Below are 17236 nucleotides of genomic sequence, written 5' to 3' on the forward strand. Positions count from 1 at the left end.
TGATTTTTACTGCATTCGTATTTTAAAAGTAGTATTTATATCCATCAAATGTCAGTTTTACCTATTGCACAAGATTTGGCTTCGCTAAATTCCATGTAAATATGCTTATAGAGACATCGAAAAAATGTTTGTAAATTGTGAAGTGACATCATTTTATGCTTGGAGCCTGCACCTGTACATATTGCATTGTGTTGTATTGTATTGTTTTGTATTGCATAAGAATGCATATGTGTTATGTTGTGTTGTTGTTGTTACTTTTTTCTCACAAGGAATTGTTACGAAGTGACTCGCGTGAAGCGAGCAGCGTAGTTGGAAGGTTTAAGGAGGGTGTACTTTCCATGCTAGATATATATCAATCAACCTGCAAATTTTTATGCAACCTCAACATAATAAGTAATTACACTAAAATCAGCAACTTAGTTATGTATAAACGTGCATACATTCTTTAAATATACAAACTAGATTTTGCACGATTAATTTAACAATCACAGAATAAAGTAAAGTACAATACCTGGAAGATTTGCGTTCATCAAAAACAATCGGAGCCAAACACCGTAAATTGATCCTCTCATGAACTGATGCTGTAATAAATGTATATCGGTTAACATTTTTTATGCAAAACTTCGAGCATATAACGTTTTAATTTGGTTATTTTTTAAATATCAGAGAAAGTTACGTTTGCATGACATCTTACGGAAAACCCCTGCGCCTTGGTAGTTGTCAATTTGTTTGTTTTGTTTTGGGTTTATAGCCGCTTTCAGTCATGTAACGGCGGGCAGTTAACCTAACCAGTGTTCCTGGATTCTGCACCAGTACAAACCTGTTCTCCGCAAGTAACTGCCAACTTCCACACATGAATTATCAGAGGTGGAGGACGAATGATTTCAGACACAATGTCTTTTATCAAATCGTCACGGAGAATATACGCCCCGACCCCGCGATCCGTAGACCAACGCTCTCCCTATTGAGCAAAGCGGGCGGGCTTGGTAGTTGTCAAGTGCTAAATGCAAAATTTCAGTGCTAAATGCAAAATTTTATTTGCTAAATGCTTAATATCAAATACGGACTGTCAAAAGGTACTTGTCAAATGATAAATGCTAATTGTTAATTGACCAATGTGAAACACTAAATGGAAATTCTAACTGCTGAGTGCTTATTCAACCGAAGAGCTTGATATATAACTGTAGATCTAGAATGGCGTCCTAAGATTTTCTTACGAATGTCGGGCATCAAAACTGCGACAAAGCGAAAACGCAGGGTGGTTGTAAATATTTTTCTGCCTATATCGTTTTGGAACATGCTGTTGCAAACATTGGGATGGGAAGTGTACATCAGCTGGTAAGAACTACCAGTGCATCAATCGGTACAGATGTATGTTAAGCAATCAACTGGAATAATAATTTACCTTGAAAACTAGTTTATTTATTCGGGGTTTTTTTTTCAACACAAATAAAATGTTGAATCATAATCATATTTCATAGCTTCATTTCCGCCAATTATGATAAACTACCAGCTCGATACACCATTCCTGTTATAAATGTGATTTGAACGCAGTGAAATTTATCTGAGTCACTCTAGTCACCTTGCATAGGACCCGGTCTAGAAGAGTAGCATCTCGGACGATAACAATCTTTCTATCGATTCGTTGGTGTTTATAATTAGCGTGGGAACGTCACGTGATCGCCCATTGCTGATAAAGGAAACATTGCCGCAGCTATTTAATTTTGGACAAGATTTTGTGTTTTTTGAGACATTTACCGTCAGGATACATAAAGCAGCTGAGTATTTGTTTCATTGAAGGGTAACGGTTTGACTTGGCACTGGTGACTGGGTCCATTCTTGCGAGGAGGCGGTGTATTCAGGTACTTTTGTGTGTAAACAAAGAAAGTCGGAGAACAAAGAACACGAAGTGGCCCTATCAGTGGCAATTTTTGGCTACAGTTTTGTAGCACGGCTCGGGAAAATGATTGACAAAGGCATGATGCCGCATAATTTAGGTCTTGGTGATAAATATTCTGTATTGTGCAAGGGAATTGGGGGGCCTTTCTTTACGGCACCGCTTTCAGTTGCACTCGCAAGATAGTTTCCTTGCAGGGAGGGACCTAGTCATTATTGACATTGGCTCGAACGATATATCTATTCCTCATTTGTCAGTAAATCAATTTGCAATTAACTTGACAAGTTTTGCAGCATATTTGATACAGGGTCTTAACGTTAAAAAAGTGGTTGTATGTCAAATTATTCGGAGGGACGCTGAACCTTTCAGTGCGTATAATGGCCGTGTCATTGATTCAAACATTGCAACTGAGGCAGCCATTAAAACGACGGGTTTGCCAATTGTCTTGTGGAAACACCGATGTGGCTTATGGAATCCATCTGGGGATATTTTTGACGGTCTTTCCGCCTTGGGGTGCATTAAAGAAAAGAGAAAAAAAAGAAGAAAAAGGAAAAAATACATATATGTATATATTTTTGAATGAAAGGGAAATAACTGCAACAGCTTTATTGAAATTAAGCTTATTGGATTGTTCCCTTTGAATTATTTAGCCTCAAAAATTGTCCAGATAAATATAGACGGCTGATTTCGTATGTGGGCAGCCAGGCTGTTTGCACATGCAGCAAGAATATGCATTTATTCCTGATCTTATAGAAAAATGAATAAATAAATGAAATCGGTACATAAATAATTCTACAGGAGGCTGATGCTATGTTGCTCTTTACTGTTTATTTTATTTCAGACATGGCGAGTTCAGCAAAGAAAAGACGTGAAGAGAGGGAGCAGAACCTTGTATAATCAACAGTAACGGCTGTATTAAAAGCACTGAAAGAACAGGGAATTGTTCCTCAAGCAGCACCTGAAAAAGCAAATAATCAGAACAATGAAAAACAAACAAGCAAGAAGGCTGCTCAAAAACAAACGCAAAAACACAGCAATAAACATGATCATCCTCCTGTTAGTGAAGTGGTATCAAATAAAACTATTGATTATGCCGATGACAATAACACACATACTGCACAGCAAAACAATCATATTGATATTGAAATAGACAGTGACACGCTGGATAAGAACAACAGACAGACTGTCAAAAACACACACGTAGACACAGTGCAAACATTACAGCCCTACTGACAGGCGGTGGCAATATACAACTTCCCTCCCCAGGTAATGTGCCGCAAACGGATTTGTTTGCTTGTGGTGCCGCTCTGGGGTCATTGGTGCCACTAAAACTTAAACAAGCAATTTGGAACAATGACTTTGTAGAAATGTCTGACATTCTCTCAAAAAAGAAAATAGAGAACTGAACCTTAAAGTGCCTCCCAAAGGTAGACTGTCGCTGAAAGCCCCGGCACCAAAGTTCCAGAACCTTAACATTACACAATGGATAACAGCATTTTTAACATTTATAGATGCTTATGTTCAAAAGTATCCAGCCGAAATTTCAGGTATGTTGGTGTATGTTAATTTAATAAGAGATCTGGAGCGGGTTTATGGAGGTGAGGTAGCAAATTTCTATGACCGCAACTTTAGGGCGCATCGCCAACATCAAAATTTACGCTAGTGTCATCTGCAACAAGAACTATGGCTGAAGGCTACCTTCATTGCTAGACAAGACGGTCAAATAAGAGCGCTAAAACCAATCAGACCTTGTTTCAAATATAAAAAACAAACTGGTTGTTTTGACAAAAACTGCATGCATCCACACATTTGTTCTTTTTATAATAAATCACACCCCAAGTACAATTGTTTTGCCAAACAAAGAAGCATGCGTTCTCAACCACCACCTTCATCTACAAACTCCGGTCCAGTAGCTGTTGGGGCCAAAACTAGTACTTTTCGTCCCAACATCGGTAAAAAGTAATATTTTGAATATCTATTTGGTTGGTTACCCAGAACAGGAAAAATCATTTCTTATAGATGGGTTCAAACAAGGCTTTAGGATTCCATATCAAACAGAAAAACTACCCGTACCAAAATCATGTAAGAACCATCCTTCAGCCCTTCAAAATGAAGAAATAACCACGCAGAAAATATTACAAGAACTTCAAAGTAAAACAATTTTGGGGCCATTCGAATCTCGCCCAGAAAATTTGATCTGCTCACCATTAGCCCTTGTTCCAAAATCTGAACAGGGTAAATTTAGGCTCATACATGATCTTTCTTTTCCAAACAATAAAGCAGTAAATGATTGCATAGATAGACAGTTAACGGAGGTTAGTTATGATTCGATTGATACAGGGGTAGAAAAGTAGAAAACGTCAAAAAATGTGGTAGACATTGTCTAATGGCGAAAACTGACATTGAAAATGCATTTCGTTTGGTGCCTATTCACAAAGAGTTATAATTTCTGATAGGATTTTCTTGGAAATTGGGTAATAAAAACTATTACTTTATTGATTGCTGTTTAGCAATGGGCCTAAATATTTCTTGTCAAATTTTTACAAGATTTAGTTATGCCTTACAATGGGTTATGGAGGCAAAATTCAATGCCACTATGAGCCATATAATAGATGATTTTATCTTTGTCGGTCCAGTCAATACAGAATTATGTCACAACAGTTTGTCAACATTTTTAGAAATGTGTAAACATATCAATATTCCTATAAAACAGGAAAAAACGGTCCTACCAACCACTTGTTTAACCATTTAGGGAATAGAGATGGATTCAGATGCTATTGAATTCAGACTACCCGAAGATAAAATTGAAAAAATTAAATCACAGCTTCAGTCAATTAAACAACATCGTAAGGTCACCCTAAAACAATTTCAGTCTGTTTTAGGTTTGCTAAATTTTGCCTGTGATTGCGTAGTCCCTGGACGTGCATTTCTGCGCAGATTGTATGACTTAACAAGGGTGATATTGAATCCACATCATTTCATAAGGTTAAACACGGAAGCCTGGGCAGACATTTCCATGTGGTGTAACTTCATAGAATCATTTAATGGCCGTTGTATGTTTTGAGGGATGAATGGATAAATTCTGATTTATTGCATCTAAGTACGGATGCAGCATCAACAATAAGGTGTGCGGCAGTTTTTGGATCAGAATGGGTAGCAGAAAAGTGGCCAGATCATTTTCATTCTTATCACATTAACATTTTAGAACTTGTTCCAACTGTTATTGCGGTAGAGCTTTGGGGTGTTAAAATGGCTAACCATAAAATAGTATTTCATTCTGATAATGAAGCTACCGTTCATGTGATAAACACATTGACTTCTAAAGACAAGATAATGATGAACTGTGTTCGTCATTTAGTTCTTTTGTCAATGAAGCACAATATTATTTGTAGGGCATTGCACGTACCAGGCCGAAACAATTTGGTAGCTGATAGTATTTCTCGTTTTGAATTTCAGAAAGCTTTCCAATTGGCTCAACACCTGAAGCGCAATCCAATTTCAATCCTAGAACATCTGTGGGAAATCTGACTGCACAGGCCAAAAGCATACTGTCGCACGCCATTAGTGAAAGAACAAAGAAATTTTATCTGTTATACTAGAAACGTTATGTTAGTTTTTGTGAAGACAACAATACGCTACACCACCCGCTAGTATCAGTATCAAATTTGTTGAATTTTTTGGCTAGCCTCATTTTTAAAGGGTACAAAAATAATACTGTTGCCGCACATTCTTCAGCTTTAGCGTATATAAATAAAGTTTTTGGGTATGATGACTTCAGTGGCTCATTCTTGGTGAAGCCACTCTTCAAAGGGGCAAAAGATTAGTGATTCTGAGATAGTTGACTCTCGTTTACCAGTTACCTATGAAATTTTACGACAGCTTGTCACAGCTTACTTAAGGTAATACCAAACCTATATACACGGATTTCTTTTGCAACCATGTGTATGCTAGCATTTCATGGGTTTTAGAGAATTGGGTAGATTTGTGTGAAACCAGGCAAAATAGAACTCAGTCTTACAATTTTCTGATGTCAAATTAGTCGACATTGACGGGATAACTGTTGAAGTGGAGCTGCGATTACAGAAGTTCAAACAAAGTAAACAGGCGGTTACTTTGTTTTTGCCTGTGTACAAGCGCAAGTCATGTGTATGTCCGGTAGCTGCCACACAACTTTATTTGTCGGTTGCTAAGCATATAACGGGACTTTTTTCCAATTGGAAAGTGGGACAGCGATAACTTACCGTTTTTTCAATGATTACCTGAAAGCAGCGATAGGTTTTATAGGCTTGAAAACATCAAACTACAAAGCACACTCCTTCAGGATTGGTGCTGCCACTCATTGTGCTATTCAAGGCTTTCATGAAGATGCAATCAAAAGAATTGGTCGCTGGAAGTCTAGTGCATTACAGAATTATGTTAGATTACCTACCTTTAATCTATAAAACTGAACTATATGTATCTGGCTATTATAAAGGAGGGCAGTACAAGACTGCTCCTGGATGACTAGGTTTTGATGTATAGATGTATTGTGTTCATACCAAGAAGTTATGGTGCTTTATTTTTGGAATATGCAGAATGATTGATATGCAGATAGTTTTCACTAATGTATAAGGGACGGGGCCAGTATAAGACTGCTCCATAGGAAAGATTACCGAATATAACAATTAGTTTGTATTAAGGAGGCCAGCATAAGACTGTTCCTTAAGATAGTTGTGTATTATAAATTTGTTTGTTTTAAAGGAGGATAGTACAAGACTGCTCCTTTAGAAATTATTTATTATGATTTTTTATGTTGAAAGAGGCCAGTATAGGATTGTTTCCATACAGGGAATTGTATGAATTGCAGAAGAAACTGTTAAGTATTATTGTCACTGATTGTTCAGGTTATACTCTTTGTTATACTATAATAGAAATCCTAGTCATTTTCTCATGTTAGTATAGAATTACAAGAGGTCAGCAGAAGTCTGCTCTTGTTTTTGGGAGCCTAGTACAACACCAAAAAGGGTTGTTAGTTGCTTTGTTAATTAGTGTTAGGATACGTGCCGTATGAGATTATTATGAGTTTTTCGCAAGTCATAATTTTGCCTAGTTTTTATATATACATAGTACTTTTCTCATGCAATTTAGACAGAAATTTGTTATAATTGACCTACATTAAGTAGTCTGGTTTCTGGGGTGGGGGAAACTTGTATTTGCAATCACAAGTTGTTATGGCGGTTTGGACCCCACCTATGTGTGTTGCTTTTATGCAGACATATGTCCGGTGTATATTTTCTATATTTTCGTCATATAAAATAAATGACATTTCCACTGCATATGCCTTGTATTGATTATATCACACATATGAACCAGTAACCAGACTGGTGCCTTGTCTTATTTTAAGGTAGTGGTGTTTGTGACGGGAATGGATTCAAATATAGTTTACTCACAATTAGAGTCGGAGTACTCATCATTCCCCTGCAAGAAGATACCTTGTGGTCCACGTTTTTGAAGTGTAAACAAAACATAAAAATAATTGTTCACGTAAAATATCGAACTGCAATATTTAATGTTTCTAAATCAGAACCTAGATACATGAAAAGAAAAGGTTAGCACTTGTTTGTTTATAATAGTAATATCGTTCTAGTAACCTTTGACACTATTTGTAAGGTAAGGATGGTTTTATGACATAGACATAACAATATAGCAATAGTGTATTTATGCATTATATAGCTGCATATGCATTCTTAAAAAGAAAACTAATTGTACTTTCTGGTAGTTTTGGCATATTTTTGCACGCAGTTATGTTGTCTGGAGTTATTTAGGAAAATGTAACATTTCGTAGTCTTTCATCATTTCTTTACCGGTATTTTTGAAACATGGCTTGTCCATTAAAACTGTGTCATGTACATGATTACAAGTCATTGTTATTAATTATTTGTGATGTACCGTAAATGGATAAAACACAGTGAACCATATTTTCCAAAAAGGAAATGTGATATTAAAACATCCTTTAGAGTAAACATGGCTGACAGACAATTTTTGAAAGAATCAGTGCTCTTGTTCACAGTGTTATCTTTACATGGTTAGTTTTCAATATATATCATTCATGTACAAGACGCATTAGTTTGTTATAGAGCTATATGTTCTCAATGGTTGAAAAATTAAATCCATAAAAATATATCTAAATGTGAACAAAATAGAATAGTGGAAAGACATCATTTAATTTCCTTCACAGTTTTATTTGTTTTATATCCATTCAGCCCATATTAAAATATCATTTATTAAGATGCAGATACATTGAATGCAGATACAGATATCTCGCCGATACATGCACATGGTACTTCTGTGTTTCATCCAGAAGTTGGTTGAGGTAGTAAATGATACCATAAAGTTGTAATAGTAGCATGTTATTAAAGACACACCACAGAATAATTGTATTCTTTTGTGCTTTCATGATGATGATTATACATGATTAACATAAGAAAGAAATACTAGTATTTATTTTATGCTAACTAATGAAATACTGTATTATATCAGTTAAATATTTTCATATCTCATCACTCATACTGTGAAAATATGAAATCTATATTTTCACACTGTGAGAGATCTAGCTCCGCCCCCTCATTACATTGTGTATGAATTTTAAATTATTTGCTTAAAACAGGATGAAAACTGTAGTCGCACTTTGTTCTTTATAGTACATTTCTCGATTCAAATTATTTTACTTAAAAAGAATTTCAAACCGTTATGCAGCAAAAGATAAAACAAAATGGAACTTTATGTTGCATGCGTCTTTATAACGTCACAGCACGTCTGACGTCATGTCTGTTTACGCGCGTCTGTTTCCCGCGCTGAGATTAAAACAGTTGCAAAATGCACATCTCAACGTAATTGAGCATAAAATAAAAAGAAAATTTGATTGTTTTTCGTGAATATTGAATATATCTCACCTCGAAGTGAGAAAATTTTCACATTTTCACTCGCGCTACGCGCTCGTGAAATTATTTGAAATTGTCTCACTTCTCAGTGAGATATATTCCATATTCACTCAAAACAAACAAATATCCTCTATCTAGTTACAAATTGACAGTTGGATATAAATAGGCAAAGACAATTTGTTAATTAGCTTAACGTTTAACTGAATTATTGTAGCACCTGTCTTTTTGTGGTGTACACTTTGAAGGGAGATAATTATTCGCAACCTGTTTAAAAGTGAATGACGGATTGATGATCTTGGTTTTAACCTTCACCCTGCTAAATTTCTACAATGGACTAGTCCATCATTCATTTTGGACAGTACCATTTATTATCTGAAGGGGTGTTCAGTGAAAATTTACTGACTGAAAAGCGAACAGTGCAGACCATGATCAGACTGCACGGATGTGCAGTCTTATCTTGGTCTGCACTGGTCGCAAAGGCAAAGACACTTGCCACCAGCAAATTAAAGGTTAAATAGGTCACAGCGCAACTTAGATATTTGCTAATACTTTCGTTTTATGGTATTATAATTTCTCAAAAACTAAAAGTGTCTTAAAAAAGTTGAGAAAATTGGAGTACTAAAAGGACATATAACAGCCAAAAGTATATGAAATGAAATAACAAGGGTTTTTGAGAAAATACCCGGAAAGAGCTCTCTTTTCTTCAAACATCCGATGAAATTCTCTATACTGTGTAGATATATCCAAATAATATCTAAATAAAATATTTTCATGTAACAAATAATAAGTAAGTACTGGACTTCAGGTAACGTTATAAGGCCGATTTTTATCCCTTTTCCTATTTTGCATCGTATTTGTGGCAGGAATGGCTAATTTTCTTTAATATTTCAACATTTTATCCCATTAAACTTTACAAGATTATAGTACACGGTGTATAGGCATATCGGATCCCTCTCTGTGGTGAATGAGAAAACGGATCCCTCTCTTTTCGCGCACAGGACACTCTTTGTGGTAAACAATGAACTCCAACGTCAGGGAGCTCAGAAAATCAAAATTTTCGTCCTGAACAAATTTTAGGCATAAAAATCATATGAACCACGGAAAGACGTAGCTATATACCATTGCTTTTTATCGTTACATTTGTTTTATCAGTTGACACAAGTACAAACGAAGATGGAATATAGCCGGAGGTATTGGCTCGAATGAACATCGACTTTCCTAAAAATGTGTTCAGGACGAAAATTTTGGTAAAATTATATTGTGGGAACAACAGGTATAACCAACCTGTTACATATTGAGTGAAACATTTCTTGCCACTTATTCATTTTCCAATCTACGTTTTAGTTCAGGGCCTAGTTGTTCGAAACTTTAACGGGCTGTTAAAGTAACCGCCTGTTAAATTTTGATTCAAAATACTAGTCTTAGTGGGAAACACTGGTATGATGTTTTATTTTTACTATAAATACGTTTTAGTGTTTATAATCCTTAATTCATACATTTGTTTTTCTAAGTTTTCTAAAATTTCGAAATAAAACTCTGGAAGTTGTTCAACTATTACTAAAATTTCGAACAACTGGGTCCTGAGATTTAATTAATAGGTGTAGACTTCGCGTTTCGTCAATCACGTGAAATTTGAATGTAACACAATTAGAATTTTAGGCAGGCACTTTATGCTCATCTTCTGAAAACAAGCGTTGTACAGTTTCCAGTGATGATGAATTGAAATCAAGAACAAATGGACAATTACTACGCTGTATCATGCATTAGGATGTCGTTACGAAAACAACATTTGTTCGGTGGAATAGAAGATATAAAAGTGTCTTATAGAGTTCTGCTAGCGGTTTGCTTATCAGAAGATGGCAATGTCTTAATTAAAGAACTCACTCATAACGATCAGAGCACGACAGTTCAGTTTCCATGTTATCAAGAACACAGGAATGCTACACGAACAGATTATTCTAACAAAATGTAAAGAAACTCCATTTAAGGACAAAGGTTATCAAATCACTTGTAACTGCGAACTGACTTTGTTAATTTGTTTGGTATTTCGCTTCCAAAAATACGGTGACACGGATTATAAATTATGTTTATGTTTTTCACATTATACTCAGTTTGGTCTAATTAATTCCAACATCGTTCCACAAATGGATTTGAAAAGTTGACGTAATATCAGGTTTAGGAATGTCGGTCACACGTATAAATGTTTCCGTATGAGCCTTTGTAACGGACATGTGAGCTAAGTGCCACGGGTTTCGAACGATTTCTGTCTTGTTTGTTGTCATTTAAAGCAAAATTAGTTTAGAGTTTCAAATATTGATACGTCCATTCTCTATTTAACTTGATTGTGACAATATTAGTCTTCCTCGGCCTAAAATAAGTGACTACAATTAAACAGATGATATAAATAGCAAAGTACACCTAGTGCCATTTTTTATATGTCACGGCTTTCATGACGACACATATTTCTATGTCACGGCTTTCGTGACGCATAATATTTCTGTGTCATGAATTTTCATGACATCCAATTTTTCTAGGTCACGTCTTTCATGACGACCCATTTTTCTAGGTCACGGCTTGTCACGGCTTTCATGACGATCCAATTTTCTAGGTCACGGCTCTCTGTCTATAGTTTGACAGACTTGTGACTTAGAAATATTGTGCTTTAGTGGACATTTTCGTAATTGAAAATACGTCTGTGAAACATGTTACAGACATTTTATGTATCATTGAAAAGAGTGCATTTTGGTTACCAATAGATAGTTATCGTTTCCAGTTAACGTTGGTGAAAGTTCATACCCGAGTGACAAACTCTCAGAATACGGTGGAACTCTTTCTTTTTACATGTTGAAAACAATATTTAGACGTTGTCAACTATGCAAAATTGCGGGGCTGATATTGAAAACCAGATAGTTCAGACATCGACCTGATATGTAAGGCTTGCTTGGAGAAAGCCATGTTATTGTAGCAGAACAACAATAATCAGCAATATTTTTTATTTTCGTATTTTACAATTTAAACCAGATCTAAGAATATTTTAAATCATGCACGAGGTTATTATACAACAAATAGAGATAATAAATCTTACATGATATTTATGATAATTAAGTTTATATTCACTGGTTTCCTATTTGTCTAAACACAATCATATGATTAATGACAAAATGTATTACTGACTCGTAGGCAAACGCAAGACGTGACGTCATAACCTTTTAACAATTAAAATAACATGACGTCGTATTTCTTTTGTTTCAAAATACGTTTTGCACACAAAGTAACAATTTGCAACCAATACAAATATACACTGTCAAAAAGGAGATAGGACTAGAAGATTGTCTTCTTCTTGTTGCAAAAAAGTTGCTACAAATATGACAGCAAAGATATTTTATCTAAAAATTGTGTCAGAAAACTAACAAATGCAGTAAACAAAAGAAAATAAAACATCAAATGATTAAATTGACTTTTTATCAAAAAACTTTCAAACTTTTGGTATAGGGAACACATATCATCAGTGTTCGTAAGAATTAATGATTATAAAACAAACGGAAATAATTTGTATGAAAAACAGTATGAATGAACGGCTATAGAGAGATAGGAAGATAATTAAAAGGTAAGAAGTGTACATGAAGCAAAGTGAGCTGGTTGTTTTAAGAGCAGCTGTTTCATGGAAAACGTAAAGGCCTACTATGCCTAATATAGTTCTGCATTGTTTAAAAATAAACTGAGGTTTATAGCGCAACTATGATCCCCATAGAGTAAAGTGTGAATAGTAATAGTTAAAAGCCGAAGTTCGTTCGAAGAAAACGTTCTCTGACTTCATTATTGAGGGCACTTGAAAAAGAATTGATAATTGCTTTCGAAAATATCACACAACTAACTGGAAATAATACCACCAGCTGCAATGTTTTCCTTGTATTCGATTAACCTTAAAAATTTAAGATTTTATAATGAAACAACTGTTGCCATTTAGGTTCGGTCAGTATTGTTAAAAAGCGATATCGACCGCACTAAATGGCGATAATTGTCTAATATTTTGTTTGAAATATACAACTGTAAAAATGATTTACCTCCTATCATATCATTTAAAGTAGCGACAGACAAATTTTGAAATATTGATAAAATTTTATCAAGATCAGATCAAGCTTCTCCTGTAATAATATTCTACTGACTTTTACATTATCGGTCGGGTATCAGAAAATCAAAGTTGTTTTTATATCGGCCCAATATTTGCTTGATGTCGGAATTTATATTGAACGGTAATCGATTTATTTGGTTTTAAATATTTGTCTAACATCAGTTTTAGGTATTGGGCTATTATCTGTTTTGCAAGGTTGGTGTAATATACAGTATTGTTTCCAGCATCAAGCCGATAATGGACAATATAAAAGCAATATAGAACCCATAACTCTTTTCAGTTATCGGTCTGACACAGGATATTTGATTATTTGTATATCGATTTTATAAAAAATATAACATTTGTCCTATTTCATCATTCATTATTTTCATAGTTTTACTATAAAACAATCACAAAAGACTTTCCCAGTTCTTGATAAACTTTTCAAATCCTCAGTAGGGGAAGACGTTATTGTTAGTTTTGAAATGACTGAATTAAGGCCATATAAAAGAAAACAAGTAGAACAACAGGCTTACAAAACATGATTTATCGTCGTTACATATCTTTTTGACGTTTATTCCGATTTTTTATCTAACTCATCAGACGTCATGCTTTGCTTTGGTTTTTTTTGTATAAAATACTTTTAAGTAAATGAAGGTATATAATGAAAGGAGTTTTACAACAGGAGTTTGATCTGGAATTTTGTATTATAGTCAGGCCTGGTCACACTCGGCGCTTAAGCTCCTCGAAGGTAATCCACCCTAGCCGGTACAATATCCCTGATATAATTGCTTTTTAACATTATAAGACACTGTTTTGACAAATAACTTGATACTTTGACATGATGATATGCCTAGTTAACATAATAAGACACTATTTTGACTAATTAACATCACATCGTACGTGATATCATAGCATTTTAACATAGAACACTGTATCGGGAAGTTAACAGCACAATTTAATAAGATACTATTGCCTCTTAACATGAAAGCACGCTCGGTAGACGGTATCACATGACATTGTAACAAGACAACATAGCGTTTCAAGATAATAGCACGCTCGGTAGAAAACATCACACGGTACCTTAACAGGATAGCATAAATTTTAAACAGAATAACACGCTCTGTAGACAAGATCACACGATACTTTAACAAGATAACATAGCTTTTTCTCATGATAACACAATCTGCAGACAATATCACACTTTAACATTATAACATGGCTAGTTAACATAACAAGACGCTAATTTGGCAAGTTAACATTACACCCAGACATTATAACATAGCTTTTGAGCATAATAAGACACTGTTTCAACAAGTTAACACAACATATTGACAGGATGAAATGGCTATTTAGCTTAATAAGACGACACTGTTTCTACAAGTTAACATCACACTTTGACAAAATAACATAGCTTTTTAATACAATAAGGCACTGTTTTGACAAGTTAGCATCGCGCTCTGACATGGTAAAATGAAAAGTCACGATATAAGACAGCTGCGACGTTCCATAAGTATTATCAGATAGGAAAACGCTGTGTATCATAATTAAAAGTTTTACCAGAATAACATGATAATAGAAGTTAAATAAATATATTATGATTGAGTAACACCCGGAAAATGTTATTGTGACATATGACAATATTTGAAGTATGCCTATATGAGCCGTATGCCTATATGATTAGTACTCTAATATATCCGGTACTCCGATATGACCAGAATGTACGTAGGATGATATTGTCCATGTAAATGGGTGAAAGTGATCTCAGTTAAAGGCCATTGTATGTATTTTGAAATTAATTTTAGAAAAGTGTATATATGCAGTCGAGCGTATAAAAGAAATTCTAAGTGCTTACTTGTACCTCATATCGGCAAAATGTAATATATTCAGCGACTTTCCTGCTCTAATGGTGGAGGAAGTCCCAGTGTTATTTAAGGCACAGGCAGAATCTCAAGTAGATCAAACTTGCTGGAACGCTTCCACAAAGACGAAATGAGCAGGGCTGGAACCCACTGTGTTGAGAGGCAAGGGGTTTGAGGTAATCAGTCAGAACCATTCGGTCATCGAGGCCCTACTTTATGAGCTTTATAACAAAGGTATGTCTAATACCGGGGTTGTTTTGTAAAGGGAGTAAAGTAAGATAAATTATGATCATTTTAATGGAATAAAGGCATTTACAGTCCAGCAAGGTATGTTTACTTATGTTGCAACAAGTGCCAAAGAATCCGATTCTACAGAACAAATGGAGTACACTTTATCGCGTCTGCTGATTTCTGCAACTAAGGTAAAAACAACCTTAGTGTGTTTGCAAGTATGTATACTTTAGTATGCCTAATTTTACAGACCCAAGCTCAGAATACTCATATTACAAATTGATAGATTGAGTTAATACAGCCATCAACAAAAAGTTCATAGGTTACTTTTGTGCAGTAAAATACCAATATGACTTATTATGAGAACAAATTGAACAATTCAAACACTTGATCATCAAGGAAGATATGGTAAAATTGTTTCAAAGAAGGATGAGTTAATTACCACATTTATTAAGTAGTTATCATTAATTCCTTATTGTGTACAAGCCACAAGGTAAAAGCACTTGAATCAGGAAGTTACAGATTTACCACTTGCTAGCATATTTATACATTCCGTAATCGCACTTGCTTTTGAGAGTAATCAAACTAATTTATGCTAATGGTTAATGCTGTGAAAAGACGCAGTAAAAGAAGATTTAGAAATTGAAATATTGTGTAGATAACATTTAACATTAGTGAATATCCTACACTAAGTAACTGCCATATCTGCTGATCTAAACTGAATCTGTAATGAAAATGAAATGAATAGATTGTACAAACTATTTTGCAATATCGTTTTGGTTCAATGTACATGTAGTCACACACATCCCTTCTCCATACAACCCGTCCTGAGACACTGATACATCTGCTTATTTGTTTTCTGCCACATCTGAACTCAGCTAAATGCCTCAGTGACATTTGTAACTCGGCTAAATGCCTCTGTGACCTATGTAACTCGGCTAAATGCCTCAGTGACATGTGAAACTCGGCCAAATGCCTCAGTGATATATATAACTCAGCTAAATGCCTCAGTGACATGTGTAACTCGGCTGAATGCCTCAGTGACATGTATAACCCAGCTAAATGCCTCAGTGACAGGTGTAACTCAGCTAAATGCCTCAGTGACATGTGTAACTTGGCTAAATGTCTCAGTGACATGTGTTACTCAGCTAAATGCCTCAGTGACATGTGTAACTCATCTAAATGCCTCCAGTGACATGTGTAACTCGGCTAATTGCCTCCAGTAACATGTGTAACTCAACACGGCTAAATGCCTCCAGTGACATATGTAACTCGGCTAAATGCCTCCAGTGACATAGGCCATTCGCCTAAATACCTCAGTGACATGTGCAACTCGGCTAAATGCCTCCAGTGACATGTGTAACTCGACTAAATGTCTCCAGTGACATATGCCATTCGGCTAAATACCTCAGTGACATGTGCAACTCGGCTTAATGCCTCAGTGACATGTGTAACTCAGCTAAATGCCTCAGTGACATGTATAACTCAGCTATATGCCTCAGTGACATGTGCAACTCAGCTAAATGCCTCAGTGACATGTGTAACTCGGCTAAATACCTCCAGTGATATGTGTTACTCAGCTAAATGCCTCAGTGACATGTGCAACTGGGCTAAATGCCTCAGTGACATGTGTAACTCAGCTAAATGCCTCGGTGACATGTATAACTCAGCTATATGCCTCAGTGACATGTGCAACTCAGCTAAATGCCTCAGTGACATGTGTAACTCGGCTAAATGCTTCCAGTGACATGTGTATCTCAGCTAAATGCCTCAGTGACATGTGCAACTCGGCTTAATGCCCCAGTGACATGTGTAGCTCAGCTAAATGTCTCCAGTGACATGTGTAACTCAGCTAAATTCCTCCAGTGACATGTGTTACTCAGCTAAATGCCTCAGTGACATGTGTAACTCGGCTAAATGCCTCAGTGACATGTGTAACTCAGCTAAATACCTCCAGTGACATGTATAACTCAGCTAAATGCCTCCAGTGACATATATAACTCAGCTAAATGCCTCAGTGACATGTGTAACTCAGCCAAAGGCCTCAGTGACATATTTACCTGAGTTAAATGTCTCCGTGACATGTATAACACAGCTATATGCCTCAGTGACATGTGTAACTTAGCTAAATTCCTCCAGTGACATGTGTAACTCAGCTAAATGCCTCAGTGACATGTGCAACACAGCTAAATGCCACCAGTGACATGTGTTACTC

The sequence above is a fragment of the Mercenaria mercenaria genome, chromosome 10, assembly GCF_021730395.1.
Source record: "Mercenaria mercenaria strain notata chromosome 10, MADL_Memer_1, whole genome shotgun sequence".
In the NCBI taxonomy this organism is placed as follows: Eukaryota; Metazoa; Mollusca; class Bivalvia; order Venerida; family Veneridae; genus Mercenaria; species Mercenaria mercenaria.